Consider the following 13,058-nt stretch of genomic DNA (forward strand, 5'->3'; position numbering starts at 1 on the left):
GCCCTGTCCCCCTACCCCAGAGCTGAGCAAGCAGGGAGATTTTCAGAGGCAGGGGTCAGGTCTAGCTCAATGTCTGGTTCCCACCCGAGGTCACCCTCGTCTTCTCTTGGGGGCTGGTATTCAGATTCCTGAATGGACATGGTCCAGGCTCCGAATGGCTGGGTTGCTCGATACTTCTGCTGGGCCAGGCACTGAGCCTCTGACTATTGGGTGGTGACAGTATCTGAGGGGTCCCAAAGGAGGGGATGGTTGGCACAGAGACGCTCAGGGCAGTGGCTGGGAGTTACTAGTTGTGCAGTAATTCCTGTCATCCTGGGACATCACGGCAGGACCCAGGTCAGGTTTGCTCACCGTCCTCTCCCCCAGCGCCTACTAAGTGCCTGACACTGTCTGGCACCGAGTAGATATTTGGTAAATATTGGCCGAGTGTCAAGCGATGGAGAGGGGAGCTGGGGGGCCCCGGAAGTCCTCTATCTTCTCTGTAGAGGTGGTGCCTGGCCCCTTGGCAAACAGCAGAGTCCCAGTAGAGACTCTCCTGAGCCAGGGCCTGCGGGGAGTGGGTGAGGGGAAGGGCCGGAGCACATGGGTGCCACCCAGTCCTCCCTCTCTAGGGCCTTGCCCCTCCCTTTGTGTCTGGCCTTCCTGTACCTTGGTTTTCTTATCTGTAAAATAAGATAACAAAGCTATTCACTCCCTAGGCTCGTTGTGAGGGTTAAACGAGGTAAGGTGCGCAGAGCAGCGCCTGGTGTTCAGGGTGAAAGCTTGGGAATGTTAACATCTGGGCTGAGCCTCTGTGTCGGTGCATTTGCTCCCCAGGGGTTCATCTACTTCCATGGATTTACCTCCTATAAGCCAATGGTCCCAAATTTGTATCTCTAACGTACACCTTTTTTTTCTGAGCTTTGGACCCATATATCCAACTGCCCAGAGTCTTTCTCCTTAAACTCCTGTTGGTCCACCGATGTTCTAAGCCCCAGCGGGGTGTGCTGGGCCTGCCCGGGACCTCCCCCAGGCTCTCTGTGCCAAGGCCCACATCCACAGGGCTCCCAGCCCAGATATCAAGCGTCCCCATCACCACTTTCTTACTTGCTGTTCCATCCTGAGAACAATCTGAGCCTCGTTGCCTCACCCCCTCCCTGACCCCTGCTCGTCCCAGGCCCTTCCTGTCCTCCCCTTGCCCTCCTCCTCTGCTCCCCCGGGACCTATCAGCGCTCACTCCCCACCTCCACAGCTGCCGCCACAGCTGGTCCCTGACGGAATGTGCAGCTGCTAAGAGCCACATGTGCGGAACAGGCAGTGCACAGCTACCCCTGGGGCCAGGCGGGGGTGGGGGGTGGGACCATCTGTCTGTGTCTGTTCGTCCATCTACACACACACACACACACACACACACACACACACACACGCAGAGTCCTGACCTCCTTCCTTAAGGATGGTGGTGGACAGTATTGATTTGGTCCCTTTCTCTGTCCCTGGGCTGCACAGTTCATGCTCCATCGATGGGGAGCGCAGTAGTCCCAGCTTGGGGTCTCTGACGGCAGACTGGCTGGGCTGGCCCAGCTGTCTTGGTGCCCGTATACTCCCTGCCCCTGTGTGCGGGCAGCACAAAGCCCCCCAGAGACTGCTGAGGACCAAAATGGCGGCCTGGGTGATCAGAGCCTCCCTTTCTTTCCGAGACCCTGGGGGGTGGCCTGCAATGGAGGAAGCCAGAGGCCTCAGACACATTCCAGAGCCCCCTGGGCAGCGCCTGAGGCTCCAGAGGAGTCAGCCCTGGGGCAGCGCCAGCGGCATCTGTCCTGGTTCCCACACTCTGGTCTCTGGAATCTCCGCGAATTTCTCTTCCATGTGTGCATGATGTCAGCAAGACAAGGACACTGCGGGTGAAGGGAGGGGAGGGGCTGAGGACTCTATGCTCCTTGAAGTTGATGGCCGTGGGGAGGGGGTTAGGGGAGAACGCACCCAGTAAGGGGAGGATGACTTGGCCTCTTGCTCCCAAGCCTGACTTGGTCTGGACACTGCCCAGTGCGTTCCTGTCAGAGCCCCTTGCCATCTCTGGGGCCTCAGTTTCCTCATCTGTAAAAGAGAAATAAGACTAGCAGCTCCCTCCTAAGTGTAATATGGAGGCTATGAAATCTTGACCCTTGTTGGAGATCCCTCATGATGTAGGCACAGCTCACTCTCTCACCGCTTCCCTGACCTCCACCCCAGTGCTGCCATCTCTCCTATGTTTTAGAACACGTAACACAGGTTCATACTTCTGAGTCTGTATTCTGTCCATCTTGAAAGCCTTTCCCTTTTTCTATGTGGGAAACTCCTACTTAGCCTTTAGAACCCGGCACATGAGTCCCTCTCCAAAAGCCTGTCTGGCCTCCCTTGGGCACTGGTACTGCCTCTTTGTACTCCTATGGTTCCCCCTATGGCAGTCTCATCTTCCCATACTGTACTGTCTCTTTTCTTCCCCTGACCGTGGCTCTCAGGGAGCTGTCCTTCCTGGGGCAGATGGCCACTCTCAGGGGCCCAGGCACAGCACCCACAACTTGTAGGTATCAGAGTATAATCAGGACATGGCTCCAGGCTCACCCTGATGTTAGCAAGTAGAGCTTGCCCCCCCATCCCCACTGGTCTGGTCTTGACAGGAAAAAGAAGTAGCCTCGTCCTTACCAGCTGCCAAGGCATTTCTTAAACCCAGGAAACAACCACTGCTTGTTTCCCTTTCCCCACCCAGGGCAGCCAAGACGAAGTCCCACTGTACCTATGGGGAATACTGAAGCCAGAGAAGAGAAATGAGCAGTAAAGACTGAGTTAGAACTCAGGGCACCCACCCCAGTCTAAGGCCTCAGGTCCCTTTTTCCTACCCCTAACTCCCTCTTGGAAGTTGGAGCTGGGAAGTGACAATGGCGTCAAGGCAGCGTCCCACTGGGTTGAGCAAGAGCCCGGGACTTGGGAAGCAGCTGTCCCTCACCTCTGGCTGTGACTGGAATTGGATTCCACCACACTTCCTGGTATTGACAAGGAAGCCTCACTCTCTTGCACCGCTTGTAAAGATGGAGAGTTTAAGGCCGCCTGGGGGCAGATGGGCCTGGGACCTGTGGCCCAGAGAAGTTGTGTCAGCTCAGGTCTTCCAGGAGAACTAGAGGCTCAGATTTACCGGGGACATCGCTTGCGGGGATAAAGGGAGGGAGCAGGAGTAAGCGGGAAGAGCCTTTGGGCCGTGATGGAGGTCTGACGTCTGTGAAGGAGAGGGGGCAGGAGGGAAGATTGCAGAAGAGCCTCAGACTGCAATGCAGCTCTGACAAGGTCTTGGTCAGGCCCGGGGTAGAGATTATCCATCAGGGGAGTCCCATGGTGAGCAGAAATAGCCCAGCTCTGGTCTCCCCATGGTGCCCAGTCACCAACTGGGAGCGGTCCAGGGAGACCCTGCCGTCTGCTCCCTGAAAGTCACAGTGGGTCCGAGTTACAGCAGCTGGGGGCTGTTGGCTAATGATGCCCCCCCTCTGGCAGCTGGAGAGGGTCCGTACTTGGCAAAGTCACCCAGCCATCGAGCAGGTGACAAATTCACGCTCCCGGATTGTGGCCATCCTATTCTAAGCTTTAACCTCTTGGATCTTTGCAGGGCTTGGGGGGCCGGGGGGGGGCAGGGACTTCACCAGAGGAGGGAAGGAATGAAGGTTCAGAGAAAGTCAGGTGGGAACATGGTGTTCCAGAAGGTTCCAGAAGGAGGAGCAGTGAAGCTGGAACAGCAGCTTGGCATTACACGTCCTTCCAGCATCCAGCACTGTGTGTCCTGACAGGGATGAGAGAGGATCTCGCTCACGCCTCCCCTGCCCAGATCCAAAACCAGTGGGTTGAGGGGACCTGTCATTTTGTCTCTGCAAAGACGGCTCCGCCTCTTATAGAGGTGCCCATGAACGGCCGCTCCTGAAACTTCCCCCGGGAATAACCCAAGTGGCAGAATATTATTTGTACTACCGCTGAGGTTCAGGGGGACATAGCTCAAACCAACAATGAAAGCTCAGATTTTATGTGTGTTTTATCTTAAAATTATACACGAGGGAGTCAGTATAGTGTAGCACTGAAGATGCAAACAACAGGAGTTTAAATCAAACTCTGCTATGGACAGTAGGTGAGTTACTTTACCTCTCTGCGCCTCAGTTTCCTCCTCTGTAAAATGGGATAATAATACCTGCTTCGTAGGGTTGTCGTGAGGATCAAATAGATCGATTTATAGGGTGTGTAGCACAGTCTGTTCTGCTTACTGTTATGATGTGATTTGTCACTTATTCCTCGAGTTTCCCGTTTATAAAAACGTTTTTTTTTAATGACTACCGGCAAAGAAAACTGACCGCCAATAGGGAAAAGGAAAGAAAGGCACAGAAAGAGAATGCTTAACCCTCACATCTCAGCCCTCAGACCTCTCGCTTTGCAGGTTGAAAAGTGAGGACACAAAAGAGGAAAAAGAATTACATCTGTGATTTCTCCCTCCCATTGTTCCAAGGCACAGTCACACCTCTTCTGTGTTGTGGGGTTTTTGCTCCCACATCCAGTCCAAGTTCCCGTCGGAAAGCGGAGGGCTCAGTCATGGCAGCAGAGGGTTGAGTCTGTTCACTCGAGGCCCGGGCAGGTGAAGGTGTGGGGTCACCACCTCTCCCTCCACCCCTCTGCACCCCTGCCTCTTCCCTCACCTTACACATGGCCCATCCGCTACAAGCAGCATAAGCCACTCTGGCACCGCTGGCCTTATGGACTTTATAAAAACTTCACAGTGCGACCGAGACATCTCAGAACACGAAGTTTCCATGATGTTCCCAAGTAGGTGACCTCAGGGCCCCTGAAGGAATCTGCTGGATTGCGAGGTGTGAGGGAGGATGTGGGTGAGAAGTCACATTTCTCCTTATCTCTCTGATGTTCCCAAGTAGGTGACCTCAGGGCCCCTGAAGGAATCTGCTGGATTGCGAGGTGTGAGGGAGGATGTGGGTGAGAAGTCACATTTCTCCTTATCCCTGGTGACTGGCTGGGAAGGTGGGGAACTTCAGGTGGAAGAATCAAGGAGGCATATTTGGGTCTAGTGTTGCCTGGAGGCAGGGGAATGGCCAAGACAACCTTGGAGGCCCCTGGTGATACCAGGCAGATGGGAGTACAATGATATGTGGGAGTCATCCTCCAAGATGGCCCCCGATTGTCTCCACTTCCTGGTGTTCACACCCTTGTGTAGTTCCCTCCCACACTGTATCAGGCTGGTTTGCGTGATCAACAGCACATGGTAGAAGTGATGATGTGTCACTTCTGAGGCCAGGCCTTCAAAGACAGTGTTTAATAGTAAGTTTGCCTTGTTCTCTCTCGGTGCCGACAGGATTGCTCCGGGGGAAGCCATAGCTATGTCGTGAGGACACCCAGGCAACCCCGTGGCAAGGAACTAAGGCTACCTGCCAACAGCCATGTGCGTGAGCCACCTTGGACGCAGATCCTCCAGCTCCCGTCAAGTCTGCAGGTGACGTCAGCCCCAGCCAACAGCTTGACTACAACCTCACGAGACACCCTGAGCAAGGACCACCGAGCTAAGCTGCTGCTAGATTCCAGCCCCACAGAGACCGTGAGATAATTAACGTTTGTTGCCTTAAGCTGCTAAGTTAGTTGGGGTAATTTGTTACATAGCAATAGATAACTAATGTGCCATAAGACTCCCATGCCTTTGGTTTCCTACCTAGATGGGTGATCCTTTGGGGATCTTTTTAAGAGATATTCAAAATATTTTATAACCAGTTCAGAAATGACATTGGCTGCAAACAGCTGGCCCCGCCCTAACAGCCCTGAATTCAATCGTTCAATTATAGGCGCATTTAAATATTTTTAGAAAAATTTAATTAATTAATTAATTAAATTTGAGAAAGCAAGAGAGCAAGGGGAGGGGCAGAGAGAGAGAAAGAATCGCCAGCAGACTCAGTGCTGAGCACAGAGCCGGACGCATGGCTCCATCCCACGACCCTGTGGTCATGACCTGAGCCGAAACCAGGAGTTCGAGGCTTAACCATCTGAGCCACCCAGGTGCCCCAATTATAGGCACATTTATTGACACCCACTTGGGGCTGGGGGGACACCAAAATAAAGCAGGAGATTCTCATTTGGGCTATGGGAGAAAGAGCCATGGACCTGACTGTGGTGTACGGGAGAGAGTGATCTGTCCCTCACGCTGTACCGCGTTCTGAGGGAGCCTAGTTGAGGAAGTTGTTTTGAGAGAAGTCTTGACAGGGCCTCAGCAGACAGAGGGGAAGGCGGGTGGCAGGAAAAATGAGAGTGGTGGACAGAATGGCGTAGAGGTATTGGCCCTGGGTTGGGTGGGCTGTGGAGGGGGCTGGGGTGCAGAAGGAAGAATAATGGGACGGCTGAGGCTAGGGTCTGAGTCAGCCCCTTCCTCCTCCAGCTCACACCCTCTCTTATCTCCTCTTCTTCCTCCCACTCCAGCCCACCCTCCGTTGCTAGGTCCAGATGGGGACATTGAGTCCACGCCAAGAGCACCGCTGGGAGAAGCTTGCCTTCTGATGGACTCGGGCTGCGGAATCTCCCCGCAGGGTGGTCTTCATGTGGGGGAGGGTCTACAGGGAGACACTGGTACCCCAGGACGGGGCTGATCTCAGGTCTGCTCACTACAGGCATCGCCATTGACATCTCTCGAGGGGACTGTCAGTCAGTCAGTGGATACAATCGTGAGGAAGGCAAGCAGGACAATATAAGTTTAGTTTAAAAGTCTTCTATTTATTTGAATGGCTTTTAAGAGGCAGAAGCCCACGTTGTGAAAGTCAATTATAGGACAAGCATGAGGAATGAGAGGCATCCACAGTGACCGGGTAACTGCTGGGAGCCAGACCGAGCGGGGGCGGGGGGTGCGTGGGGAGGGGAGATCGCAGAGCGGAGTAGGTATGGGCGGTCTTACCCCCTCTTCAGACGACGAGGGAGCTCACACCGATGGAGAAGCACACACTCGGACCCTTGAAGGAGGCACTTAGGAGATTCTGGTAAGGAGGTTAGGTTGTAAGGAAGACCGGGGCAGCCCGTGTGTTGCAAAAGATATAAATAGACCTATAAAGATATAAATAGGGCTTCTGACAGGCAGATACAAGCGCGCTACGGGTAAGGCTTCCCTTTCATTCCTGTTCTACACTGGGGGGGACTGAGATGCTTTTAAGTAGAAACCAGAAGCTAAAGGTCCGTGTGGTAATAAAGGACGTTGTATGTACACAGTTTAGAACACAGGGATGCACTCGGCTACCTCTGAGGGCTCTTAGAGACCCCAGACTCCGTGAGCCTGAGGGCAATACCCTCACACGCTCAGCTGGTTCGGAAGAACTCAGTTCACGGGGCCTGGGCCAGCGGGTGCAGACAGGAGACTCCAGGGCTGGCGTTAGCGTGCAAGATGTGTTTTGTTTGGCCTGCACGATGCTTCCCAAATTCAAAATAGTTGCCAACATTTGAAAGTCCAGATTTTTAGCTTCCCTTGAAAAATGGGGTGGAATATCTGGCAGGCGCACCGCACATTCCCACATGGTAGCAAGCGTGTCGGACAACAGCATATGTGCGCTCCACTGCCCTCAAGACCCGGCTTCATCCCCTCGCTCACTTACGTGTCCTGCCTGGCCCTGGGAGTCATCAGAGTTTGTGACCAGGCTCAGGCACCCAGTCTGCAGTGACCTCATGATTTTCTACCTGGTGGCAGCTCCAAGCTTAGCCTTGAGGCCTTTCCCCTAGTTCCGTGGTAGACCCATCTTACCAATGGGCCCCTGAAGGCATCTACACCCACAGGCCAGGAGTGTGGGAGGCAGGAATCCTAGTCTATAGAGGGGACCTCTCGCTCTGCAAAGATGGGTAACTGAAAGGTTGCCAGCCATACTTCTCTGTCATCAGTTCAGTCCCGAGGGCATCAAGGAGATACTTCCTGATCAAGGTCAAGGGTTATTCACTTCTGGGCCAGAATAGAACACCCAAGCAGAGGAAGGAATCCAGGCCTAGGCTGGGCTGGGCCAGGGAGGCAGGGAAGAAGGCAACGTTTCTAGCCACGACCGGAAGATGACCAGGGCAGCCATGGGAGGGGGGCAGGTTTTGCAGGTGTTTAGGAAGCTCCACTCAAGTCATAGTGTGAATGACTCCACCTGGAGCTGTGCGGTGTACTGTCTACCCAGCTGCACGCGTTGGCCCTGGGACGAAGTGGAGATGGGGAGGCAGGTGCAGCCAAAAGCGGTGTCCTAGCACACATTCTGCCACTTCCTTTCAAAGGCTGCAGGGGGTAGGGCTGGGAGGCAGAGGGTTAAGAGCCAAGACCTTGTTGGCTAATGCCGGAAAAAAAGATAAGGAACTTGGCCTCAGTGGCCCCCATGCTGCATATATGCAAATGCCCATGAGATGACTGGAATGGCCAGAAGCAGTCCCAGGAAACAGGGCTGGCCATAAGTACGTGGGGCCCAGGATCCTTAGTTAACAGAGATTACCATCCTGTCCACTGTACACACACACACACACACACACACACACACACACACACACAGAGTTGTCAGCAGAGATATGTGACCCATTACACACCCACATAAACACGGACACACGCAGTTTTCACCCTGTTGCACACATTCATATGAATGTGTCCATACACACAGTCACGGTGGTTGCTGGTAAGAGCAATCAGCTTGTCACACAGGAAATTTTCAGAGCACCTATAGTGCTTTTAGGCTAAGCTACCCACAGGAGTCTGGCACAGCACTAAGTACCACAGGAGATAAAATAACCAGTGGAGAAAACCACCAACTTTGGCCAGTGGCAGAGTGCTGGCCTCTAGCGCCACCTACTGATGGGAGCGGTTTTCGTGCTTCGCCTTGAGATGGTGAAACCCAGAGAACACAGACCGTTTCCTAGGCACCCAGTCTGGGCAAGCCGCCAACCCCAGGATGCCATCCTCCCACCTCTTTATTTCCTGCCCAAGTCAGGTGAGACCCCCACATCCTGACTGGTACCGTGACATCAGAGAATGAACATTCAGGGCCTTGCATGTCCCCTGGAAAGCAGTACCCAATACCCATAGGGATGTCCGAATAGGGTATCATCTTCTGTGCCAACTCCGGCTTGCTGGTAGGGGCTGCCTGGAATGCTGGGTTGAGAAGGATTCTGAGGCCAAGTCTGGGCGTAGGGGCCAAGAGTATCATGATGGAACAGTGATGTCTACAGGTGGGACCACTTCCACACTTGCCTTTCTTGCGGTGGATCCTGGAACCTGGGTAAACGCCTATATCTGCAGGGTCCTAGATGTCTCCTGATGCACAATTCCACCACGAGGGTATGTGTGTTGCTCACCCGCACAGCACAAGGAGATCGCCGTTCTGACTTTCACTGGAGTTTTAGCTCTTGCTTGATCAGGAACTTCTGGGCCAGCTAAAGCCCTGGCTGGAGCTGTCTTCATGCAGAACTTGCTCTTGCTTCCAGGGAGAGCGTATGGATGACGTGTTAGATCGGAGAGCTACAGTCAACATCAGGCACTCCATTTTATCCAAAACCAATATTTAGCTAAAGCCCATCCATCCACCAGCACTTGTCCCTTCCCAAGAGGCCCCATGAGGGCAATGGCGAGCTGAGAACAGCAAAGCCACGCCAAGCAGGTGAGGAGGGCACACTCAAGTCAACTTTATGAGTCAACAACATTTCCAATTACAACAGGCCCCGGGGCACTGGGAAATAGTCAAAACTTGAAATCTGAAAGCCTCCGATGCCAAGGATCTTGTCGTGTGTGCAACATCACGGTACTCAGCTAGTGCCTGCAATTTCCTGCAGCCCTAACGATGCCCGTAGATGGGCACGGAGCCCACACACGCTGCCCCCTTGGCACTGAAACCAGCCTCTGCCGCCAGTGCTCAGGTGGCTATGAGCTGGGCTCTCCCATTGAGGGGCGGGCTGCGGATGTTTGCCTTAGCCCAGGGTCAGATAAATATTTTCAGCTACTTGGTCTCTGTTGAAACAACTCAACTCTGCTGTTGTGTGCAAAACCAACGGGCATGGCTGTGTTCCGACAAAAGCTTCTTTACAAAAACAGGTGGTGAGCTAGATTTGGCCCATAATTTGCCAAACCCTGCATGAGCCCCATACAAGGGCCTTCAAACTGGGTTCCAGAGAACTTGGGTGGTGCTTCAGCTGCTCTGCAAATGTTTGGCTCTAACTTCCAGCTATTTAGGAAATCACAGCAGAAATGCACCCACTCAGGTGTTTTATAGCATTTTTACATGAAGGAGGTCAACACATTAACTGCTGGGCAAGCTCTCTCGTCACAAAGCCTCTTTTGCCACCCCTGCGCCGTCCGGGCTGAAGGGCACAATGGCTGAGAGCCTGGGTCCCAAGAGGCAGACACGGGCTTCAGTGCCACTCACTAGCTGTGTGACTTTGGGCAAGTTACTGTCTCTAGACGAGCAAGTAGAGTGGACGATGGCCATTGTGCTGGTGTAGGCTCCTGGACGCCCCTTTTTGCTGACTTGTGGGCAGATGGCGTTGTCACAGTGGAGAGAGGCCAGGGCAGCAGAGGCCACGGAGGGGCACTCGGAGGCTCAGGCCAGCGTGATTTATCAACTGTTATAGAGGTATTTCAATGTCTTAATCACCAGTTTGGTGTACAGGTGCCCAGCAATCACACCAGTTGAATATCATTATGATGCCGGATCCATCTCGGATTTGAGCTTCTCGCTGGTTCTGTTTTCTCCTGGCGTTGCCTGCTGCACCCCTGCCATTCCGACTGGGTACTCGGGGAAGGGAGGGAGCAGCTCTGCAATGATCTTAGCAGTCTCAGTGCCTCGGACCAGGGCTTGGTCTCCTGCTAAGTGGCACTTTTCCCTGGGTCTGGGACTTTGGGGTCAAGCATTTCCTGGGAAGCATTCTGAGGGACTTGTTGGGCTCCTGGAGTCTAGCATTTCAGGAGCTGGGGCCCCCCTCCCTAGTGCTGCAGTCCAGTACGGGCTCTGAGGCTCACCTGGTGTTTTAATTTGCCCAGCGACCCCATAAACAATGCTTCTCACCACTGGAAAGAATCAGAACGTGCGTCTGGCCGCTGCCTCGCCTGCCCCCGGGATTCTGGCCTGTTACTCCAGCCACTGAGAGCTTTTTCCCAGGCCTGAGATGCTCATTTACAGTTTCAGTAATAGAATCGGACCCTAGCGTCTCGCACTGCCCGGGGCTGTCTATGTCTATTACCGGGGCTCCTGTGAAATCCACAGCTTTTACTGCACCTTATCTTTCTGCTGCCAGCGTCATATTTTTCTGTTTCCTGAGAGACCTGGAAGAATCAGGGCTGTTTATCACTAGGTCCTGGAGGCAGGACCTCTTGGTTCCCAGGATCCCTGGGGTTTATCTTAATTAGGCGCCATCTGGTGCCCAATGTACATATCCATTCTGGCCACGCAGACTAATACCATGCTATGAACCTCGACTGCACCAGCTTTGCGGGCTGCTTATGGCTATGGTTGGCTCTGTGAGCCCTAGAGGCTCATCCAAGGGGGTGATTCTGACGGGGGGGGGGAGGACAGAGGGCCTTTCATGGCTCAGCCAAGATCAAAGATGACTCTCTCTCCCTTTCTTTCCTAGAGGCTGTTCTTGCATCTCCCAGTATCTCTGGCCGGGCTTGGAGCAGAAGGAGGAGCTCAAAACCAGCCCCTGCCCTGAGGCCTCTTCTGTTGGCCAGAAGGATCCTGGCTGTGGATGGAAAGACCTGTACAAAGTCATCATCACCTGCTCCTCCTGTGATAAGGCGATGAGTGGTGGGGTCTGCCCCAGAAACTCAGCATGGCCTTGACCTTCCCCCCAGGCCCAGCTTCCCACACAGAGACTGAAAACCCAGCCCGGCACTCCTCTTCTGGCCCTAACTGTTTTGCTCAGTTTGAGCAATCTTGGAGGAAACTTCTCTCCATCTTGGAGGAAACTTTCTACAACTATTATCCTGCCCTACACTGCCCAGAACTTGCACCCATTCTGATCCTGTGCTGAGTCCACAAAATGACAAAGGTCAGGCCCCAGGTAGCCCTTCACCTCCTTTTCCCGCCCTCAGCAGCAGTCCAGCTCTCCTGCACACACCTCCAGGCTCCTGCTCCCTACGACGGTACCTTTGGCTTTCTTCACAAAATGCTTGCTTACAGCTGGGATGCCCCAGGAGCCGGGCAATCAGTCGCGCTCACAGATGGCTGCTCACCCTTTCTGGGTCTTCCTGAGGGACCAGCCATCAGTGCTCCCACCCTCCCTTCATAAGGAGAGCCAGGCTTGTTAGCAAAAGAGGAAGCTAACGCACCAAAGAGTGAGAGTTCTCCCCTAGAAGTGGTCACAAAGGGGCTGCAGAGGCTCCTGCAAGGTGGAGGATTCACTGGTGCGCTGCAGGGGAGGCCATCTCATTCTGGGGTCCCTTACACAGCATTCCAGTGACAGAAAGCTCAGTACTTCCACTCACAGTCCCACAGCTGGAGAATCTCTCTAGTGCACCTCTCAGCTCCTTCCTGTCTAACGGGTCACTGCCTCAGACCAGACTTTCCCATGTCACCCTGAGCAGGCCTTCCCTCGGGCGCAAGCAGGACACCCTCCCACTTCAGCCACTGGGCTTTCTTCCCCTGCATCTGGAACAACAGCGAACCCCAACACTCTACCTCTTCCCCACTGGCAAAACTGCTTGGCAGCACACAGAATGCAGTAACTGAAGGACTGAGGGCCGAGGTGAGGAGATTGGCAGGCAGGAACAATCCAAATTTGGCTAAAAGCAAAAGCCAAGGGAGCCCTGAGCGGGTGGTCCCGAAAGCTCCTCCCCGGAACGAGCCTGCAGTGCCCCCTGCTGGCGGAAGGAGAGTTTGCGTGCAGGTTAAATTGGCTCCTCTCTCCCTCCGCAATCCCTGCCCCTGGCGGCGGACCCCAGATGGGTGGTGACTCACAGTAGAGGATCACCGGCAAGCAGATAGGTCATCTTGTCCGGTGGTTTCCAAACGTGCAGAATTAGAGGTAGGGCTTCTGCGGACGATTGTGCCCATTTGACAAAGGCTTCCGAGCCGAGGAGCCCGTGGGGGCTG

The sequence above is a fragment of the Ursus maritimus genome, unplaced genomic scaffold (genome assembly GCF_017311325.1).
Source record: "Ursus maritimus isolate PB19 unplaced genomic scaffold, ASM1731132v1 scaffold_32, whole genome shotgun sequence".
NCBI lineage: Eukaryota > Metazoa > Chordata > Mammalia > Carnivora > Ursidae > Ursus > Ursus maritimus.